The sequence below is a fragment of the Phaethon aethereus genome, assembly GCF_964289735.1.
Source record: "Phaethon aethereus genome assembly, chromosome: 13".
Taxonomy (NCBI): Eukaryota; Metazoa; Chordata; class Aves; order Phaethontiformes; family Phaethontidae; genus Phaethon; species Phaethon aethereus.
Window position 1 is genome coordinate 16,443,895 of NC_138589.1, and position 22,274 is coordinate 16,466,168.

Genomic DNA, 22,274 nt, shown 5'->3' on the forward strand with positions numbered 1-22,274 from the left:
TTGTACCAGATAATTTATATTCTGCACAACACTAACACATCACATTACTTAAAATGAAAATTTATTTATAAATATGCACACTTGTATAGTATATGTTTATATTATTTTAGATTTATGTAAAATATATAGAAGTCTTGTTACAATAATTTCTATAAAATTACTAACAGATTTCTGTTGAACTGTGGCCAGATGTAGCAACCTCTTAGGAGTTTCCCTTTTCTTCATCATTGTCTCTGTGCTGCTTAGTGTTAAAAACCTAGATTTTCTCTCTTTTTTAAAAAAGAGAACATTATCATAATTTGTTTGAAATAATGTGTTTAAATTATCAATATGTGATATATTCCAGCACTCATAAAAGTAAGATTTCTAGATAAACACTGATAGAAATATTTTTAACCATGTAAAAAAAAAATCAATTTTCATAAGGTTACATCTTTTTACTTCTCTGTATATACAAAGAATATATTAAAAGAGAGATTAAATTTTACACTGCAGAGTAAAATGCAAACAGAAAATTATTTTTCATTTTTCAATGCAAGCAATGGATTATCATTTATTTATGAGACTTTTTTAATCTAGAATATATGGAAATCTTTTCCTGAAGCACAATGTAATATTGAATTGGGAATGTTGTCTGACAGTTTTCTTCTTACAGTTGCATAGAATGATTCTACTGTATGAATTTTTTAAAGAGGCTTCAATATACTCTGCGTTTGAAAGGGAGGGAGTAATCGGAGTAATCTTGAAGAATCTCATAAATGCACCTCCTCTATCCCTTCGTTCTTCAAACAAACTTCTGCAGAAAAGACCAGGCTATGGCAAATCTTAACATCAAGGGAAATGTCCAGGTATTTTTCACTTGTCCCAGTATGTACCTGCATGCAAGAGTTCATTGCTGTGGCCAAAAGACATACCGAGTCACTCATTTCTAATGCTTTTTTATTGTCCTATGGGCATTACTCTACCATAATCAGTACAGACGGCCGGATTTTAATCACAGTATGAATCTGGTGTTAAATGGCTCCAGCGTTTAAAGGGTTTATTACTTTTTGATTGAGAATGTGTGGTAGAAGTCAAGTTAAAATGCTGTTTTATCCCCCAAAAGTTTCTATCCCTTAGGATAGCACTATCTTCTTTTTTGCCATTGGGTATAACTTCCCTTGTTTTCAGAGGAAATTATCTGAAAAGCTGCTGACGTAGCTGTGCTCCTCCAGTATTTCTAGTCTGCAGGTACATAATCGGAAGGATCCTTAACAAATCTTGGTAAATAGCGTGTCCAGCTATTATAGCAGATTTGTGGCTGCTATTAAACATATCTTGGAAATGATAGTTTGTATCAGAGACCAGAGCTTTAGTTTTCCTAAAAACCGCAGTGTAAAACAGGCCCTGTGAAATGTGGACAGGTAGTCAAGACAAAGGACAGAACAAAAGATGCAGAAATAATATCTTTATTACAAAGAAAAAGATCTACAACCATATGCCTTAAATATCAACATTTTTGGTATTCATAAATTACAGTAACAGAAAAATATAATGCTAACCTATTCATTTAGGCTGATATGAATTTTACATTAAAACATTTACAGTTTTTATATATTTACAGAGTCCTTAGAGAGGAATGAAGCCAATTAAGGAGAAATAAAGACCTGTGTGTCTTTCTCCATGTATACCTTCATCTAAATGCAGTTGTATAAACAATAGAAATTCAAGATATTTATTCACCAATTGCTTTTTCTTTTCCCTTCTTCAAAAATTACCTGTATACTAGTGATTATACTTTGAGTATCCCAAGGAGAAAATAACTTATCTTTTTGCTGAGAGGAAGACTGGGACAGAAAATGGTTTTCTTTGAATTTGTTTAATGCTTAATACAGTGATGGCCAGGTAATAAACAAAGTATTTTGTATTAATTTCAAGCAGACATTCTGCTTTCATCTTCAGCTTTCTATTTTATTCCATCGTACTGAACTCGGGAATCAGTTCTGCCAGTCTCTATTATTTGGTAGTATTTTTATATTGTTTGTATCATTGGAACAACTAGAAGTTGTATTTGGGACCAGATCCTAAACCAGTGACAATATAGACAACTTCTTTTTAATGCAAGGAATACATGAATATTCTTTACATAAGGCATAAAAGCTTTTATGTGTTGAATCTAAACTTTCTAGGGAAACTAATTTTCAGGTAGGTTCCATGGAGGCCTATTTCTTCCCTCCAACCATGGCCAATGCCATATGCTTCAAAAAAGGAGTGTAACATAACCTACGTCCTTGTCTTCGTTTCTTCTAGAGTGTAACTTAAGCTGTAAAGCATGAGATAATACTATGAGAATTGGGTCTGCTGAGCTAAATCGTGTTCGATAAGCATGATGACTTTACAGGAAGGAGACATGGTGTCTCTCAAGGATCCTCTGTGCTGGTGAGGTCCTACGCCTGTCTCTTGCAGCCCGCTCCGGGTCGATGAAGGGACACGATGCTCTGGCTTTGCCTCGGCTCATTGCCTTCACAGAGCTGACCTGGCAGCCACCTGGCACTGACAGGCAGCTGCCCGCTGGCCCTGAACCAAGCATGAGCGCACAGTGCGCTTGGGGTTTTGTTGCAATACTGCAAAATGCAGAGGTGCCATTCCCTCACCCTTCCCACGTACGCTGCTCTCATGGCAGAGTGGCTAATGCAACTAGTTAGACTGTAGAGCTTTGTAAGAAATGTGGGGATGAAGGTTTTGCAGTGTCTACACATACGATATATTAGACTGGTTTTCAATTTTTGCCTGAAGAAACCACCAAAACTGAACCAAGCTGGTTTTTGACAGCTCTGCTATGACCTCATCGTGACCATGTTGTTTTACCATTACAGGAGATAACAAAATACGGAGTTTGGATTGCAGGTTCAAAAGAACAAGTCTGCAAAAATCAACCTTACTTAAGAAACTAAATCAATTTTAGAAAGAGTCTAATAGCAATAGTCACAGTATGTTAAACATAGGTAATTGCAGAAGTCCTTCTAATGTTCAAGTTGGGCATTTAATATAAGTACATCTTGGTACATTTGGCATTCTGGTCATAGTAAAAAAGAGCTATTTGTAAAAAGTTACATATGGTCATCTGAACTAATTGCTAAAACGACACCACATTAATTGGATAATTAAAGATTGTGAACATGTGGCTATTGTATTCCTTGGGCATTAAGCCAACAATTTCTGTGTCCAGGAAAGTGTCTGTTAACATAATTCACAATTCATCTGCTGTATCCTTTTTCAAAGGAATAAATAAGCAGCAAGGGTCTTAAATTTAGATTAGAAAAACTTGTAGCTGGTGTTTTTAAATTGAGTTTTAAAGCACATTTATGATTTCCATTGTGTTTATGTTTTAACACTTTTGAACGGTGGCAGCTTTGATTTTTTTAGCATCCATCTCACAAATTAATAGTATTGATTTTTGTTTTAGATTTATTGTTAGCATTTTGGAAAGTGTTCTGTAATTGTAGATACTTTGTAACATGAGACCTAGTGCTCCCTGGTTTATTTTGAAGAGGATGAGTGTTGGCATACAGTTTGAAGAACTTTGTAATAGCCGTAAATTGTCTATGTGCTTTACCTTTACCTATCAAGGTTATTTGTCAGAAAAATTATGTTTGGTAAGTGGGATTTGTTTCAGTAGGTGACAGACTAGCTTCACAAATCCCTGTACCAACTAGTCACTTTTTGTGTGTGTGTCTGTGTGTGAAGTTTTGGTTATTTTTTTCTTAATTTGAAAGTAAAATCTATGGTCTCACAATGACCTCAAAGTGACTGACCCCTAAATCTAATCACTCCAGGCTCCTTTGAAAATTGACAAATATGTCAAATTTACCTTTGACTATCAAAACATTTTTAAAATATTTCATTTGCTAGAAGCAGTAATAATTCTTAAGTTAGTAGTTATTGTTCCAGTGTGATGTGGTCTCTCTGCTTTGTTGATATCCAATACTGTGGGTTTATAGCAATATAATATTCTTCTCATCTTATTCTGAATTATCAATTTTGTAAGAGTAAAAAAATTCAGTTTTACATTCTGGATGAGCAGTTTATTGATTGGTCTAGTCTGAGCAAAATGGTCACAAATGGTCAATACATGGTCAAAAGGGTGTCAGAGGCATATAAAAAATAGATCTATATTTTTTATGTGAATTTTTGTTGACTTCCATATGCTTGCTTTCTTTTTGCCTTTCTATTATTTTTTCTAAGTCAGTTGTAACATTATTTTAATGACAGGAACACAAAGTGACTGAGGAGCAAGAAATATAGGAATACTTCTTATCCAAACAAATAAGCATAATTACACTTTGTCCGTATGCACTGGTTTTAACCAGAAAAGTGTGTCATTCTTCCAAATTTTCACTAGGCTCACATAAAAACTGTTACTAGAAGATATGGTTGCCTATGTTATTATTTTCCCTGAATAGTTTTTTTTCCCTACAAAACTTCTACAGCAGTGTGTATCGTACACCTGTGTTTGCATTCATATCCAAACCAATACTTACGTTGTGTCAAAACCACTGCAGTATCAGTTACATTCCAACCATATTATTATCTCTTATATCACCATAGTGATGTCAAGATAACTAAGGAAGATAAACTTGTCTAGGAGAAGCATAAGAGACACTCTGAGTTATCTGAAAATGCAAATTGCAACCAGAAAGGTCAAGGGAAAAGAAGTATTTCCGTGGCTAGATTGCCATCCAAATGTCATTGGATGCTGCTACTTGAGTACCCGAGTACCTTGTGTTTGGAATGAGAAATTATGTTGAATCATTTTGTCTAAGCAACTAGTGTTGCATTAGAGATCATTTGACTGAGCTGTAGAGTGTATTTTACTCTCTGTTATGAAAATTATCAGGACATTTCAAGAAAGAAAAACCTTTGCAGTGTGTTTATGGGTATATCTGAATAACTGATGACAGATACAATGTACTTCACCAAAAAAATCAGATTTACTCAGATACCTAAATTTTATTAAAGTAAAAAAGCCCATAGAGCTGGCAAACAGCAGCAGTACCTAGTTCTATGAAAGAAGACAAAACACTAACTTTGCAGGTGGCCTGAAAAAAATGTGCCGTGGCATACTCATTTCTAGTAAGCGAGCAAGGACTGGTTATGCTTTTGAGTAAAGCTGTTACCAGATTTTGAGTCTCATTCATCACTGTTCTGAGTAACAGTCTGTTCATTGACATCTTTCAGAGTGGGAGGGATAAGGAAGAAAAGCAAGGATACCCTGTGCTAATCAAGGAAGTCTGTAGAAACCTAGGCATCAGAGGGAAAGTGGTATATGCTTTTGTTTAAGTCATCTCTTCAGTTTCAATACTGAAGTGTGGTCTGAAATTTGTCTTGCACTGGTGAAGCTCCATCTCCAAGCAATGTGTACAGCACAGAGGCTCATTGTGCACAACAGCACATGTGTATGATGTACATTTTATAAGTCTAAATGTTTCAAATAATTTGTTTGCCACTGCTTGAATGCAGTTCAGCAGCTGACCCAGCAAGGGGAGCTGTAGATTAGTGTGGACAGTTCTGTGGTTTCATAAACCAGAAATTCTCATGTAAGAGCATTTTCTTGAGTAGCTGTTTATTTCACTAAATTTCTGAATTTCACAATAATTTCAAGGGAGGGTTCCACAAAATAGTTGACTGCAGGTTGTATGAGAGAGCTGTTTACTCTCTCCCAGCCCACCCACCCTCCTCCCAAAATTAACATGTTTATAAAGCTGTGCTGGTTTTGTCTGATATTAAAACAGCATCAATACCTCCGTGTGTGATATCAGTTCATCTGGGCCTGGATAATCTGGTACAGGAGTCAATGAACTTAATGCAGTATTGGTAATCCAAAAGGGTTTGAGTTAAGTGTTTTTGACATGCAGAATCAAGAGTCAAGGGCAAAGCAGACTTTAAATATTCCTTCAGCACAGTCTGGTAGGGATGTAATTGAATACCTCAGGTAAAGCATCTTATCAGAACTAAAGCTGGTTAGTGTCTCATCACCAAACGGGGAGGTGCTGTGTGTCTTCTCCACACAAGTGCTTTTTTGACATTGTTGAAAGTCCTTTGAGGTCTCAGTTCACACTGGAAATTCTGTCAGGGATGCATTTGCACATTATAGGAGAAATTCTACTTCATCCAACTTGCTCCATGGCGTGGTTGTCATTCTAGCATTTTAATAGTTAATGCCAAAGCAGATAAAGGATTATGGGAAGTTGCACAAAAAGGAGTCGGGAAAGGAATAAATATTGCATGTTTGTGTTGTTAATGTGATATAAATCCTCATAGTAAAATACAGAAATGTTTCCACTCAGACTAGAATTGTAGATCATATGTTCCTTTAAGAGGCATATGGAGAGAATTTAGTGAAAAGACATGTATCAGGAGACTAAACTGCCAGAAATTTTCTATCACAATCTATCTCTGGGGTTGCAAAGAATTGTGCAGAGGAAGAAGTCTGAGTATAAACAATGTGTTCAAATGTCTGTGAACAGACAAAGTTTTATGACTCTGACTCTGATAAGTCTGAAAGCTGCATTATGGGTATTGTGATAGTTGATATTTTTATTAAACAGAAGCTCCTCTAAGCCATGCGGTTAGGGGCAATTCTCATTGCAAATAAAGGTCCTCCTACCTGTGAATGTGCATAGTATCTTGAACAGGTAGAGGGCTCAGGTGTGGTATTCAAATAGAAAAGGTTCAAAAGAGATATGGAGGTTTTACACTCTGATTTGATTTTATAACTAAGCATGTTGACAGATGAAGGCGTTGTCATTTAGTTCTTTAATTTGCATTTTTTCCTTCATTAGTGGTAAACCTTAAGACTTCAGTGTGCATTTTGTTAAAGCACAACTTGCTAGGGCATTAGCTGTTTTTTCCATCTATAAAATACTTCATTATTTTTGGGGAGATACAAAATAATTATAAATTTGAATCTATTTCACTATTATTACATGATGAAGAGAGCCCATTTGGATTCATTTTAACTCATTTGAATATGAATTGTAAGAATTGTTAGATAAGGAAAGGATTTTGATATCACTTACATTGATCTAACTCTGTCTCTTGTGTTTCATTAAGAGTTGCTCTGGATCGGCAGGATACTGTTAAAATCTAAAATGTAGTGCTATACTAGGAACCATCTAGTTTTCATAATGGACAATCATAGGAAAGATAATGGTACTCCACAACATGTTGTTAGTTGTGCTTCACTGGTGGCGCTACATCAGTGCTGTTGGGTCTATGTCAGCGGAGACATTGGTTTATGAGACAAATTTATCCATGAAAATGTGAGGAATTAAAATTTTTATTCTTTCTTTCAGGAACTATAATCCCTATTGCTATTCTTCCTTCTAATATCCTTAGTAAAAGCAAAAGCAAGAAAGTTCAAACTACTTTATAAGGTCAGCTCCTCAGTGTGGCTCCTGTGGAATCTGGAACCCCAATTTTTCAGGTCAGATACTTTATTTAGAATTGTGATTTTTACATAAATGACTTATGTGTCATCATTAAAATTAAGGTTATTTTCTTTGTCTCACCTCTGCCCCTTCCCCCCCCAAAAAGGCAAAAAGAGACTAATTCCTATAAGCATTAACCATTTGGACATTTAGTTGGAGAGAGATCATTTCTAGCACATTGAGTCACTTTTAGAGGCTAAAGAAAGACAACTCTTAGGACTGTGAAATGCAGAACCTTCTCCTGTTTGAAATGATAAAATATCCAAAGTGGGTGAAAGGAGTATTTAAAACTTAGAAATACTGTTAGGTGTGTCAAAAAGGGTACAAGCAACGTTATGATTAACTCTGCTTTAATTATAAGAAAACATGAGCGATGATGCCAAATGGTAACCACAGTTGGTAGGAGGTTTGTGTGGCATATTTATTACAACAGAATTGTGTCAACTTAAAGAGGAGCTTCATTCCACTATGGTTGGATTTGTATCCACTTTGTACCTGCTTTTCCTCCCTTGTTCTAAAAAGGAGCAAGATCTGACTTTAAAGGCAGAACACAAGACTTGAGAACAACCACATAAAGTGACTCAATGCCTTCCTTTGTTGCTTCCCCTCCAGCGACCCCAAGGATGTTCCACCATTTAGAAAACTTTTAATGACATCTCTCTCATTTAATTTACACTCGCCGCAGCGTGAGCTCCTTGTCCACCTCCTCCACTACCACAGCTTGCTCACAGAATGAAGACATGCTTTTAAAATTAAGATTTCTTTATTGTGGTTGTTGTTTTGAGTTTCAGTTATTATTTCTTTCAATACTTTCCCCTTTTTTATCTGTGTATTCTAGATGTTTAAATTGTATATATTTCAGGAGCATGAAATAAAAGAAGAAAAGTTCCTTGTAGGAAGAGCTGTATTTTACAGTAGTATAGTATATAATGCAGTTTAAAAATAATATCCTTATCATCTAGTATTCACTGAAAATGCAGTAGATGTGTTTTAGAAATAAATATGCTCAATTTTAAGTTACCAGGCTGATTCCTGAGGATGGTGAATAATTCTGTAGAAGCATTTATTGCAGAGCTCAACCGTGCTGCATCACTTACAAGAATCTGGCAAGATGGAAAAAATACAACTCTCAAATGAACAAATCTCAAGCCAGTAATATTAACCTTTTTTCATTTTCCTTTCCATTCATAATTGATTCTAAACTTACGTGAATCGTTCAAAATAACTGTCTTATTGATTGGAAACAAGCTATAAAATGTCATTATAGGAGTCATTCACTTTTTCTCTCTGATTACTGTAAACAGACACTGATCAGGCAAATGCTATTTTTTCTTTTCATATATTGTATGATTTGTACCTATTATGTATGGAAAACAGCATGAGAAAAATGTCACAGATAGAGAAGGGCATTTATCATGGATGATATCTTGTGTTTATACAGTTCAAGGACTTTATATTCATGCAAAAGGCACGGCACTTCTTGGTCTATGCTGTGTTACAAAACTTCTGTTGAAGCCTTTCTCATACAGGTGTAAAATATTCTAAAATATAGAAAGGTACTGCTGTCAGGAGCCACTCAAAACATTATGTTTCTGTCTTATATGTGCATTTACATAAACTATCTTAAATAAGGTATAATTCCTGTCTAGAAGTGACTATTTCCAAAAGATATGAACAAGTTTTTATAGGTGGGTACTACATGTGCACTGTTAATAAAAAGATACCTGAAGAAGTGTTAGAAGCAGCAACTTGCATTTTTCACTCCTTTGCTAATAAAGGGTCCAACACAGCCATCCATTTTCAATGCTTAAACGTTTGCACACTTGGAGAGGGGCTCTTGGATGTGCCTCTGAATGATGGATGTTCAGAATGAGGAGACCTAAAGAAGTTTGTGCTCTATATCACTATAGGAATGAAACCAGCAAATTTAGAAGATACAGTAAGAAAGCTTGTGTTTGTTGGCAAATTGTTACTCTGACTAAATAATCAGTGTGATTCGTGTGTAGGTGTATATTAAAATTCCTGGAGGTAATACTGAAGAGCTAGGAAAAGAGCTGTTTTCCGATAAACTACTCAATGCAGTTGTACACATTCCTAGCAAACTGCAAGAGATGCTTGAATTCATTTGGATATGTGCATGTTTGGAAAGTACTCCGAAGAAGTGGTATGCTGCCTGCAGTAAGCCAAGTGAGAAATGGTTTCCTGGAAGTAGCAACAGTTGTTGTCTTTACTATGAATTTCTGTTGTCTTTTGCCTTGAGACATGCCACTTCTAACTTTGTAGCAGATAGATTAATCCTCTGTAAGTTCCTAACACTATGGACTCTTGGGTGGCAAGGAGCTTTGGGGTAGCAAAAGCTGCTAGCTTATACAGCATCCTTTCTGTAAATTGACTGGGTGTGAAGAACAGTGTTCAATCTCTTAAATTATTTGTAAACCTGTTGTTTTTACTCCCTCCACTTTAATTTCAGTAGGAACCAGTAGGCCTCCCTAGTTTTCTTGCACTTGGTTCCTATTGCACCATAGCCAGTAATTAGAAATGCTTTTTATTAAAGATACTCTTGGTGGAATCAGCTGGGGAAGCCAAATAAAAAAAAATAAATGGAAAATACAAAATGAAAGCAAGTAGCTGAGAATTTTCAGTGTTAGTTATTGATTTCCTTGATTGTGAGCACACAGGAACGCTGACACTCAGTGTACCTAATTGTGATTTTATTGACTATCATTTCTACCTTGTTTATACTGCCAGGGTCTGTTGGTCACTGTGACTGATGGTTTTCACTCATTCCAAGTCTTGCAGCTCTGACCAAATAGTCCTTTGTTCTTTCTCTTCATTTTTTCTTAATACAACATCCCTGCCTGTTCAAGTTTTTTGTGTACCATGAACACGGCTAAAGTGGAAAATAAAAGCCTTGTAGCAATTCCTTAGACTCTAGAGGGACATTTGTTTTTACAAAAAGTTCATCTTCATTCCTGGGAAAATTTGGTGAGTCACTTGCTGAAATCCTGTCTTAAACATACAGATAAAAGCAAGAAGTAATCAGATATTAGGTGTCAGTAACAACAGATGACTGCTATGAACACAGGTACTGATAATTTTAGTGTTTTCTCAGTTTATACTGCTTATTTTTGGTTTATAGGTAGTATGTGAGCTATTTTTCATGCTTTGCCCAATTTGATTACCTATGTAATGAGCAGCCACCACAAGTTACAGAACATGGCACCAGTTGCCCGGGTTAGCAACATCTTGTTTCTGCTTTCCCAGGACCAGACCAAGGTACCAAATCTAGAGACAGTGCTTAGCCTGTAAATAGGGCTGGACTTCTATGGAGGTTTTAAGATATGAAGGAACAGGGAAGAGGCATAGGGGCAGGAAACCTTCCAAATTTTCAGGCACGGATGCCAGAGTAATGTTCAGGAGATATGTGTATGCTTGGGTGAGTGGGAATCACTGTAGGTGCCCCCCATACCTCTGCAACAGCTCTATCTTCTCACCTGCCTCTTGCTGGGGCACCTCTCCTGGAAATGCTTTGCTGTCTCTGCACTTGCAGAGGTGGAAAAGATGTATAGAAATAATGCAGAGCTCTATGGTTTTGTCTTTCTTTTCACTGTGATTTGTGGTACTTCCCTGACACAGGGCTGTTCAGTGTCTGTCTGCTTCCCCAAACAGATCCTGACACTATAACATGCTCCCATGGAGAGAAGAGATGAGAGAGATGTCTGTCTTCACCCTTCTACACGAGAAGAAAAATCTATTATATAAGCAGATACTTTTCCAAGGTCTTCTACTACCCATAGATCCTGCTGTAGGGGAATTAGAAACCTTGGCATATATAATTCCTTTTTTTAATCTAGTTATGTTGTAACAAAAAAACCCCAACCAAACAAAAAAGGAGTGGTGAGCAATTTACTTTTTAAATAACAGAAACACCATAAGTAAAAAATATTCATGTTTCTCCTCCAGTAATTTTAATTTTCACATTTTTCTGGTGTATTGTATGGCAAAATATCATTAAGAGTTTTATGGTAATGATTACATTAGCCTTACAGACTATTTTTACTAGACTTTTTTACTGTCACATTTGCTACATAAGCCTAATTTTCTGCTATTGCAATGATGTTCCGTGGTGTGTTCAAATAATCAATAACAGTATAAGGGTTGTTCCATTGGGATCACATTATATGAGTTTATAATATACAATATATGCTTTGATGTATACATGGAGTGTTTGCTGGTTTTCCCCCCTCTTCTTAAATATAGAAATTTCTAGTTGTGTTTATTCCCCTCGTCAGCATACTTTATCATATCAAAGCCTTTACAGACAGTGTAGAACTACTGAGTTATGTTTGGGTCATGTTTTGCAGTGTGCCCTTTAATACTGTAGCTTTAGAAATGCAATTTTCAGCCTCTGCTTATTAGAATATGATAAAGTATTCCTGGTCTATGTCCAGCTCCACTAATCTCCAGACTACACTTCATGAATTAGGCATGAAGATTTTAGTCAATGTGCTTTCAAAGTCCAATGTTTAGGGAATCATGGATTTTCTACAAGCCGAGGGAGAAATCTATAATAGGAAGAACTGATTTTCAAACATCATATTCTGTAGAAGAAATGACCAGTTCTGGCTTGGAAACATTTCCTTTTAGAATACTCAAGAACTGGTTAAAAATGTACTGTAGGTTTTAACTTATAAAAGGAGTAGCTTTTTAAAATGCGCTGTAAGTGCTGTATAGTGTATAGAGGCTCATACATATTAGATACCACGTAGACGCCTCCTGAAGTGTGGGTTAAAAAACAAGTCACCCTAAAGTTGAATTGGTTTAGCAGTATTAACCTACTCACTGATGGACATTCGTCTGCTTTATCTGTGTACCATTCGTACGCAGCAGATCCTGCTGTTGTGAGGTCTGACACAGGGAAAGTAGAAGTGGTGTAAGTTAGAACATATAAACAGAGTTTAAATTCTGTCCTGCTGCTTTAGCTTTCACTGAAGGCTAAGTCCAAGTTAAACAAAGTCATACACAAAAATACACAAATATGCATTCATAATGCCATCCAGTCTGGCCCGCAGGTGCCCACTTGTGACCGTAATTATCCTTTGTTTTTCAGTGAGACACATCATCTCGATTTTTGTGGAGTATAGGCTCAAAGATGATTCATGAGCTAGTCATCTTGAGGAAGACCCATAAGCAATCACTCAGACTTGAGAGAACTATAAACAATATTGACCTCAGTGGTAAATGTCACCTGTTGGTATACTACATAGCTTGACTTTAATATTCATTTCTTTTTAAGAGAAAGGGGGATATCATGGCAATATTAGTCCAGTCAGAGTCTTTTTTTATGCAAAAGACTAGTGCAACTATGTAAGTCAAACTTTGCGGTGTTTCCATAGATCTCTCCTAGAGTGTAACGTGTAACCCTTGTCTTAGGAAGCTGCAGCACGATTACACAGTCCTATAGTGGATGTATTTCTTGCAAAGCAACTGGTAATGAAATAAATGGGAAGGTACCCTTTCAATTTTTTTGCCATCGGTCTATACTAATGAGTCTTGATAGTGTATAGCACCCTGTAGTTACTACTGAAATTATACTAAGAATTAATAAACAGTGATGTTTAGTTACTGAAGAATTAAAGGACAATTGTATCTTATCTGGTGCAAATGGGAACCTTTCTGCCTGAAGGAGACGGCCATGTGTAATGAACCCCATCATCCCTGTCCCCTTCCCCCCAGACAGACATGTTGTGAGATGGGGCAGGGAGGGTGGCTCTGTGTGTTCACATGGGTGTTTTTAATAGTAATTTCTCCATCTCTCTTCTACAGTATGAAGTCATTCTACCAAAACCGGTATTTTTCCCACTTTGGCAAATCATAAATTACATGAGATGCTGACATTGCTTTTGTTAATTGTGTTTTTTTAATTATTTCTTGTGTTTCTTGAAAGGGAAGAATTTTTCCATCCTGTGAGGCAGGACGGATATGCGTGTAGTATTATTTTCTGCCTAAAATACCTATTGCATTTACATATGCACACATACATATATCCACCTCCACTACCCATGTGAATATGCTTATCTAGGAAAAAAAGACTAAATGCTGGCTTTTGTGTTGTTCTTCTCCTGTGTGTTCAGTAAGTTAGCTCTGGTAAAACTGATTCTTAACCACTCGTTATGTAGTTGAGGGTGATCCCAGGAAACATAGAAATCTGTGTCTCAGATTTGCAGGCTATTGACTACATTGGTAATTCTTCAGGTCAGAGTAACAGACGGCATCACACAAGAGCTTTGTGTTCTTTTTCGGCACTACAACAGCATCCCTAAAAGGCAAATGAAACCTATAGCTGAATATAAATTATGCCAAATGTTGAACACTAATGTGCATCCTCTGTATTCCCTATAAAGTCAAGCAGAACGATAAGCAGGATAGTAGTAATCAGTGTTAGCTCTGGCTAGTCACTGCCAGAAATGTGGTAGAAAACTGACAACAAGCCACAGGTTGTACAAATGTCTTTTTGTAGCTTGCAGCTGTGATGATCAGTGCTGGGACACAGGCACCTCTGAAATTTGCTTTAGCAATGAAGCATCCACATGGAAAAGGGTATCTGGAAAAAGTTTGCTGTTGGTAGAATGAGTTACATTGCGTCCTGGCTGCATGTATGCCCTGCATGAGTCAGGAACCAAACCCCATCCTCTTGTTCTACCATTTCCCTGTACATTGCACCCAGGAATCAGCCAGTCCAAAGGTGCTAGTGTAGGCCCTTCCTTGACCTCTGTGTAACCAGGGAGCCGGGAAAAGTAGAGAGGTAAATAGAAGTCCTCAAGTAGTTACACAGACTTCATAATGCAAAAGCATGTAATAGTTTAATGTAAAGCAAGGGGACGCATTATTACACCAATAAGAATAGGATGAAAAAATGGTGATGAAAATTGCAAACTGGAATAGCAATCAGCATCAGTTAATTCTTTGGAAAGAACAAAAGTTGGAGAGAGCTATACAATCATGGATTCATTAACTGATTGTGTAAATGATTTTCTCTGTGGAAAAGTAGAGACAGGTGAGATTAATACCAGGAGTATTAAACTATGCAGATCTCAGCTCCTGAGTACACTACTGTGTTTAAAATGCCATGCTATGCTTTCCTATGTCTGTTCAGTTATGTTGTTAGAAAAACCATTCCGTGTTTCACTTTGCTATATAAATCTGCAGTATCAGCCAAACATCAGTTAAGACATAGAGAGGGACCCTATTAGGAGGCTGTCTTTCAGACAATGGGACATTTAGAATTTTAGTTTTACATTGTACCATAAAAGTTGGTGCTGTAAAACTTCTTAGTAACTGCATAACCTAAATTTTCTAAATTTTGTTTCTAAAATTTATACAAATAACATGTTAACGTACGTGGAAGGGTTATGAGAGTCTATTTGGTAGTTCCTTCAACTACAATGAAAGACTCAGAAAGTAGTCATCTGCTAGTCTTTGGCTTCCTTGTGGTGCTTTCAGTGTTCTTTGGAAAATAGAGCAGATATACCTGAATTATTAGATACTATGTTATCAAATAAATGGTTTGGACACTTGGAGCTACAGATAAGCATCTCATCATTTTCAAAACAAAATTCAAACAGCCCAGGAAGGTAATGCTTTTGAAAATACCAGTAGGCCCACAGCTTTCTTTTCAAATTTATAAACTCCTTTGAAAATACAGTCAGTGATGCCTAAAGCCTAAGTCTGTTCAGAGCCTAATTCCTAATTTAAAAATTAAGTTCCCGAGTCTTACCAAATTTCAGTGGTATTACACTTCCAACTGCCTTTTGAAGATGAGAGATGTGCTTCTAAGTTGCACGTTTTTCTCAGAGCACCTTCTTAGCCTGGGCTTGCATTTGTCTTGATGGGAATGGCAAGTAGGGAGAACAGGGTCTCCTTGGTCTAGATTTCCAAAATTGTAATATCATTTATTCAGCTGAATTGCACATACAATTTACCTGCCTAATGTTGGAAACCTGATTCATGCATATGTAACTGGAGTAAATATTCTTGCATGAGATTGTTTTGACATGTTTTTTTGAATGACACATTAGATGTGCTAAGGTTCCTCATTGAGTTTTACTGTATGGTCTTAAAGGGTCGTTTCCTATCCATTTTTAAACCTTTTTTGGGCGCACTATAGATATTGTTAATAAAACTGCATTTTTCAATGGGTTATAGAGATTAGAATCTCTGATTACTCTAGTTTTTCTCTCTATATTACAGGAAGTTTCTGTGGTATATGGTTGGCAAATGTTGACATTGTATTGTCTTTTCCTGCATTTGTGGGCAATAATGGATTGAAGAGCATCTTACCGTTTTTTATTTTGCCAAAATCCATACTGGTTAGACATATGCCTATAATTCACATTTTTGTAACTATCATTAGAACTCCTGCTGATGATTAATAGACTGAAACTTCTAGGACTGGGTCTTGAAGGGTACTTACCTAGAAATCCTTACAGAAGGACAAATAATAAATTGCTTTATAACATTTATGTTTATACAAAATATTTAAAGTGCTCATCTGTTTTATAACTGAAATGGGATAGTAATTGTAAGACTACGGGAAGAACACAGAGGCAAAACTGTAATCCTACTAAAGGGAAGTGGGAGTTGGTCACTACTGGGCCATAAGCCATCTGTGTTTGGAGACAGCAAACTAGTCCCAATGCTCTCATCATGTCAGATTTTCAGCAGCAGTTGAGCGTCCCATCTTTATCATCAAAGGAGTGGATTCAGAATACTTGTGGATCAAGGTAGCTATTTTTAACATTAGGACAAAATTTATTATTAAACTTGTATGTTACCTGAATGATCATATGTATTTTTACTTCTCAGTTTGTTTTCCATTTGGTTCTATCGTTTGCTACGTATTTCTCTGGATAAGCCTGAGATTCCTACATCCCTGCTGTAATGATATGCTGCATTCAGGATCTTAGCCCAAACCAGCATATCTTATTCTAGGTCCAGAACCAATGTGAAATGACTTTTTTACACCAGCATTTTTATTTTTTTATGATTTAAATTAATTGTTTTCTTTGGCATGAAAATGCAGAATGACCGTCAAACAACAGCCAAGTACAGTTTAGTGGGAGAAGCTGAAGCAAGCAAATTTATGACAGAAAGAATATTGAAACTGGGATGGCAACCCTGGTTTTCTCCTATGGCAATTATTCAAATTGTTTTCAGAATACACCTTAGTTATAGAATATATTCTTAAACTTAACTTTTAATGCTCAGATATACAATAATATGAAAGTGTGATCTGACAATCAAAAAGGTTTTGAGGGAGCTGTCTTTGCTAACAGGTGCATATGAATCTTGACTCTGAAATATTCACTAAATTTAAGATTGTTTGGCAAGCTAATAACATGCTAGTTTTCTGGTCAGATCCTTTATAATGTGAAAATTATGATCCAGTTAACACTACGTTATGACTACATGGGGATAAATAAACTCGGTCATTTTTCTATATTAAATTTAATCTAAATACAATGCTTTTGTAGATGTATTTATACGATATTGAATTTTACCTTTTTATCTCTCATAAAAGTTGTTAAATCGCAATTATTTTGGATCATCACTCCAAAAACTCTATTGTGCTTATGGTTCTATTTATTTTAGGACTTTATCCTAAATCAGCATAGCTTGTTAGGTCTTAAAAGACCCACACGCATACATGCACACACACTCACATCCCTCCACAGGCACAGAGCTGTGAACTAACAGTTGGCACAGTAGGGCAGGAATTAAAAATATATCTTTTTAAACACAGTGTAAAAGGTCACCATTTTCAAAAGCCTCTATATGATATGTAGAGATATAAATTTTTTATTTTTATTTATATATTACCTGGTTTTAGTGATATTTGGCTTATTTATGCCAAACTCGTCATGTTAGAGGTTTTTTTTGTCCTGCCTATCCCTCACTAAGGCTTCAACTCCCTGTTATTACAAGAAAAACTTCCTTCTTTTTTAAAGCAGGTATTTTTTGTCATCAATCCTGTTTGATTCAATCCTACACGAGTTTGATCAAGCCACATATCCTCTCACTAAGATCAATTTTAACCACGAAGTATAGATTGAAATATCTGTGTGTGTCAATTTGACAAAGAGAACAGAGGAGATATCTCTACTAGAACTGTATTGCAGTTGACAGATTCCTCCCTCCACCTTCAGGTATTGACTGAGCGTGTGAGGGATCATGCATTGCTTCAGCTCCAGTCTGGCTTTACCGTAGCATTACTGGTGTGTAAGTGTCATCTTCACCCATGGACAGGCTGGGTATATGCACTTTAAGTTTGGGTTTCTTATTTGGAAAATGTGCATTTTAGGATGCAATGGAGAAAGTTGGAAGCAAAGCTGAGCTAACAAACTGGCAAGGATAGAAGACTGGTAGGAAGAAACACATCCCATGTGCAAGTGAATCACTTGTCTGCTTTGAATCCCCCTTCATACTGCAGCAGCCTCTAAATACATTGGGGGACAGCGCTGGGAACAGCCCACATGGTATATGGACTTCTTAAATGGAAAGATCTCTGTGTGATACTGGTAAAGCTCTCACAGGTCAGACCTTCTGCATGTCAGGCTTTCTAAAGCTGTCACTGTCACAGTCTTTGTCAAAATGCAACACCATCCCTTTCTGCTAAGACGCGACAGGAGGGGAAATGTTTTTTTTCTTAGTTGCAGTTTAGAAGCATGAGGTGAAGCAAAACGACCATGAGATTCCAAATTTGGAGACTGGGAGCATATAGCTAGAAATAAAAAATGGGGAAAAAAAATTTCTGTCTGATGGATATGTAAGTGGGGCCCCATTATAGATTTCCAGTAGTGTTGTGCTTTAGGTAGCAGACAAAAAGGGGAAAAATTGGAGAAAATAAGGTATTCCCTCAGGAAGAAAATATGAGGAAAAGCCTGGCTTGGAAGATGCCTGACACTTCTGTTTAGTTACCTGTTATGCCACTGTGCGTTAGGACTAAGTGTTATGGTTGGGTTTTCCTCTTTGGTATGTAAAATTAGGACTCTGTTTCACCTGTGTAGGAACCCATCCCTCAAAACTACAATCTACTGTTAAGATTACTCTTACCTAAAGGAAAATCACTTTAATTACAGTATATTGGCTTACTAGACCAGTTTTATCTACAAATCTGTTTTCAGCAATACAATATCCATTCATCTTTATTAAGGCTTTATTCTGTAAATTAAGTTCTTTTTCTATTACGGGCTTTATAATAACAGTACATGACCTGCACTGGCAACAGCTTACTAAAACATAGGTTAAATGTATCTTAAAGCTGAGATGCAAAAGGTAAAAAAATACTCACACAAGCATATTTCATCTTGCAAATGAACCAATCTCATTTGGCACATTCAAGAACTATGAGTTTTCCCTATGGTTCATTTGTATCTAAATCCTGAAGTTGTGAATATGCATTTCAGCCTTTCTGTGCACTGACAAGGGCAAAAGCAACGATACACCTTTCTTATGTAAACTTCTTAAAGGCTGAGTTATCGAATGTAGCGCATTTGATATGCTCGTATCACAATAGTAGATATGACTTATGGGTTTAAATCTATTTTTAAATTTTAATATTTTACCACAATTGCATGAGTCACGTGACATTTCATTCTTGAAACGTGGTAACCATAAAAGCCATGAGAGTCTGACTCTCTGACTCTGAAAGGATGTGTCTAGCATAATTAGCAAATGACTCCTAGCAAGTGGACAATTTTTTCTTGACGGAGAAAAATGATCTGCAATACTTCCAGCACAGAAATAAGTAGAATGCAGTTTATGGTATCAAGTTATGTAGCAGAGGCAAGTGAAATAGGATTGTGAAAGTTTCCTAAACTGTGCCTATGCTGAATATACTGACAGAACTAAGCAAACATGAAGTCATCCTAATTACTGATGAGCAAAGGGATATTTTCCCCTGAATTTCCTCTTTTTTTTTTTTTTTTTTAATGCAGGATGCTATTGTTGTAGTTCAGAAAGCCCCGGGCAGCTTAGAAATCAGGCAAAAAATCAATAGCCCACTTGTTGAAGATAAGTGAATTAGCTTGTGTTGAATGTAACCGAGTACCTGAACACTTCAGTGAGCAGCCTTTGTTTTGTGAGAAAGGAGATTTGTAAGGTTTCTCTTCCAAGGGCTGTGGTGGTACGCATCTCACATTAATCAAGCTGAGTAAGAGGGAGTTGACCACTTATATAGGGAAATAATTTGTGAAGTTCCTTTCTTTCTTTCTAGCTCCTATCTGCTTGCCGTAGCTCACCGTGCTGAGCGGATTTCCACATATTTCAAAGCTTATAATGAATCTCACAGAAGAATTTTAGTGTACGGTAGCCAAGGGCACCAGAATAAGTAGTAGTATACAGCAATTTGCCATGGGCCAAATTCAGAATTTCTTTCCCACTCTATGCGGGCCCAGGATCTATTTCCTTTCACAGATATTACATCTCTGGGAAGCTCACCTCACGTGTCTATGTACTAAGAGAAGAAATGCTTCTGTCCAGTGCGGTTAGCGTTTGGTATATAGACCATTTCTAATTCCCATATGCAGAGGCAGCAACTCGCTTTCCTGCTCCCAAGGGCTCCTGCTGGCCACAGAGGGTGGGCAGTGCCTGGATCCCAGCTAGCTGCTCTGCTCCGCAGCCTGGGGAAGAGCCCGGCTCTCTTCCCACTGAAACCGCCGTGCCACTGACTTCACTGTTAATCCTACCTGTCACTAAAATGGTGTTGTGCTAGTCAAGCTGTTTCTGAGTCTCTGGCCTGCCTCCAAAAGTAGAAGAGAAATGCAAAAATGTTATCCCAACTTCACAACTTCCTGATCCTTGAGCAAGTTGTCAGCTCAGCCTTATCAAGACAGAGTAGTGGGAGGACTCCTTGAAGTGCCCACTAGACATGAGGAACCCTTGGAGGCCTTACAAGCAGCAGGGAATGGCCTCACCTTTTGTTGACAACTCACGTAATTTCTTTGTGAATAATGAACTAGAGAGATCGGCAGGCAGTCACATGGGATGGATCCTTGCTAGGACATCGGTCCTCCCGTGAACTGCAGCCCCAGTGCTGAGAAGGCCCATCCCATCCCATACTCTCTGAGCAGGTCAAAACTGTCCTGCTGAACTGCAGAGTGTTAATAGCAGAATTGTCACTTGGGCACATTAAACATGGGGTTAGAGAAGTTTAGATCTCAAACCAGCTGACTTCTAGTCATTTTTTGTTATGTATTTGGCATCAATCTCATGAGCTTTTAAGTCATCTCTCATGGCTTTTAACTGCGAGGTGGCAGGGCAGACTTACCTGTTCTGGTAGTTGTTTTTTTTTAAAGTGGTAACCTACTGCTTTACTGCTTTGGGCAGTGATCCACCTCATCCAGGCATCCTGAAATGCAGGAACTTTTTTCCACATACACTCAACAAGCATGTAAGCAGAGGGTCCAATGCACAAACCACGATGAACCTACTCTTTTTCATGCCTGACCGTGTTGGCAGGGCTGGCAGTGCTGGTGATGTATCACCCTGCCCCATTTCCCATAGCCATGCCATCAGGGCTGGGAAGCAAAACTTCTAAGTGTTGTCCATGCTGGCTTGTTTTCAGCTAAATAAATCGGGTCTGCAGTTCCTCCTACATGGTACAAAGGAGGAATCAGTTAAACAGCTTCTGAGGAGCAAAGCTGGTTTTTGCCAGTTTAGCATTCCTTAGGTGTTGGAGTTGTGATAGTCTGAGACTTTGAGCCCGGTGGCTCAGGCTGTGGGCTGCTGTAGGTACCTGTTCGTGCATTCCCGATGGCTCTAGAGGCTAAGTAGGATTTCTCCTGTAATTACTTCTCCCAGCTGCTGGGGACACTGTGACATCAGGTATGACAGTATCCAGGATGCCTTGTTCCCTTCCCACCCTGCTTGTCTTACAGTTTTCCTGAAGCTGGTGCAGGTAACTACTGTATTTGGTGGAGAAAGCGGCCTAGCACAGAGAAGGCCATGATGGGAGGGACCATAGGAGGATGGGACATGGAAAACTAACCAGGGATTGTGGAGGATCATCAGCTGAGGCTTCTCCCATCTGTCCCAGAAAAATTAGTTTCCTGCATCATTCCCCAAACCGCTCTTCCTTCCCCTAGGAATGGTGAACCTCCCTCCTCACTTGCAAGTGCTTTATGTTTTATTTTTCAAATTCTTTCTGCGGCACCCTCCAGCACCATCTCTTTCCATCTCCAGGATGTACGCTCTCACTGTGCTTCCTTTTCCATCCTTTGTCTTCCCCACTTACGCATCTGTAAGCGTAAGGACAAAGCTCATCCTGCACTTCTCCTTCCCCAAAACGTGTGCACGTGCTTGCTGGAAAAGGCTGTGCGGAGAACCGGGGCAAGGATTCAACATGTCGGCACTGCCCTGTGTTCTTCAGAAATGTCTTTTCCCTCCCTGCAGATTTGCCTTGTTGATGAGGAGCCTGTGGAGGTGTTTTGGGAAGCCAGAACCAGATGGTTTCACCAAACTCCTTCACTTGGGAATTAAAGCAGAGTTCCATGTTCAATCTGCTCCCTGAAGAAGCTGTGCATTGCTTCTTCCGAGGCCCTTAGATTCAGAGGAGATAATTTGACTCTAAATTTACATATTAATAATTTACATAGTTATTGCAAAGCCTGCTATTTAAAATCTTGATAGTGACAGCGGCATACCGTGTTTCTGTTGACTCTGATCTATGGAGTGTCTCTTTACATAAATGAAATTATAAGCCCGGAGAAGCTTTTTTCCTTTCATTTTTTTTGCTTTCTTTTGCTT

General features: G+C 37.6%; 1 protein-coding gene across 2 annotated transcripts in view; it reads left to right on the plus strand.

The window, feature by feature from the left end:
* WWOX (WW domain containing oxidoreductase) overlaps positions 1 to 22,274 on the plus strand; it is a gene marked incomplete at both ends in the record, with an annotated part of 530,600 nt that overhangs the window by 207,417 nt on the left and 300,909 nt on the right. The gene's annotated exons all lie outside the window — the stretch shown is intronic.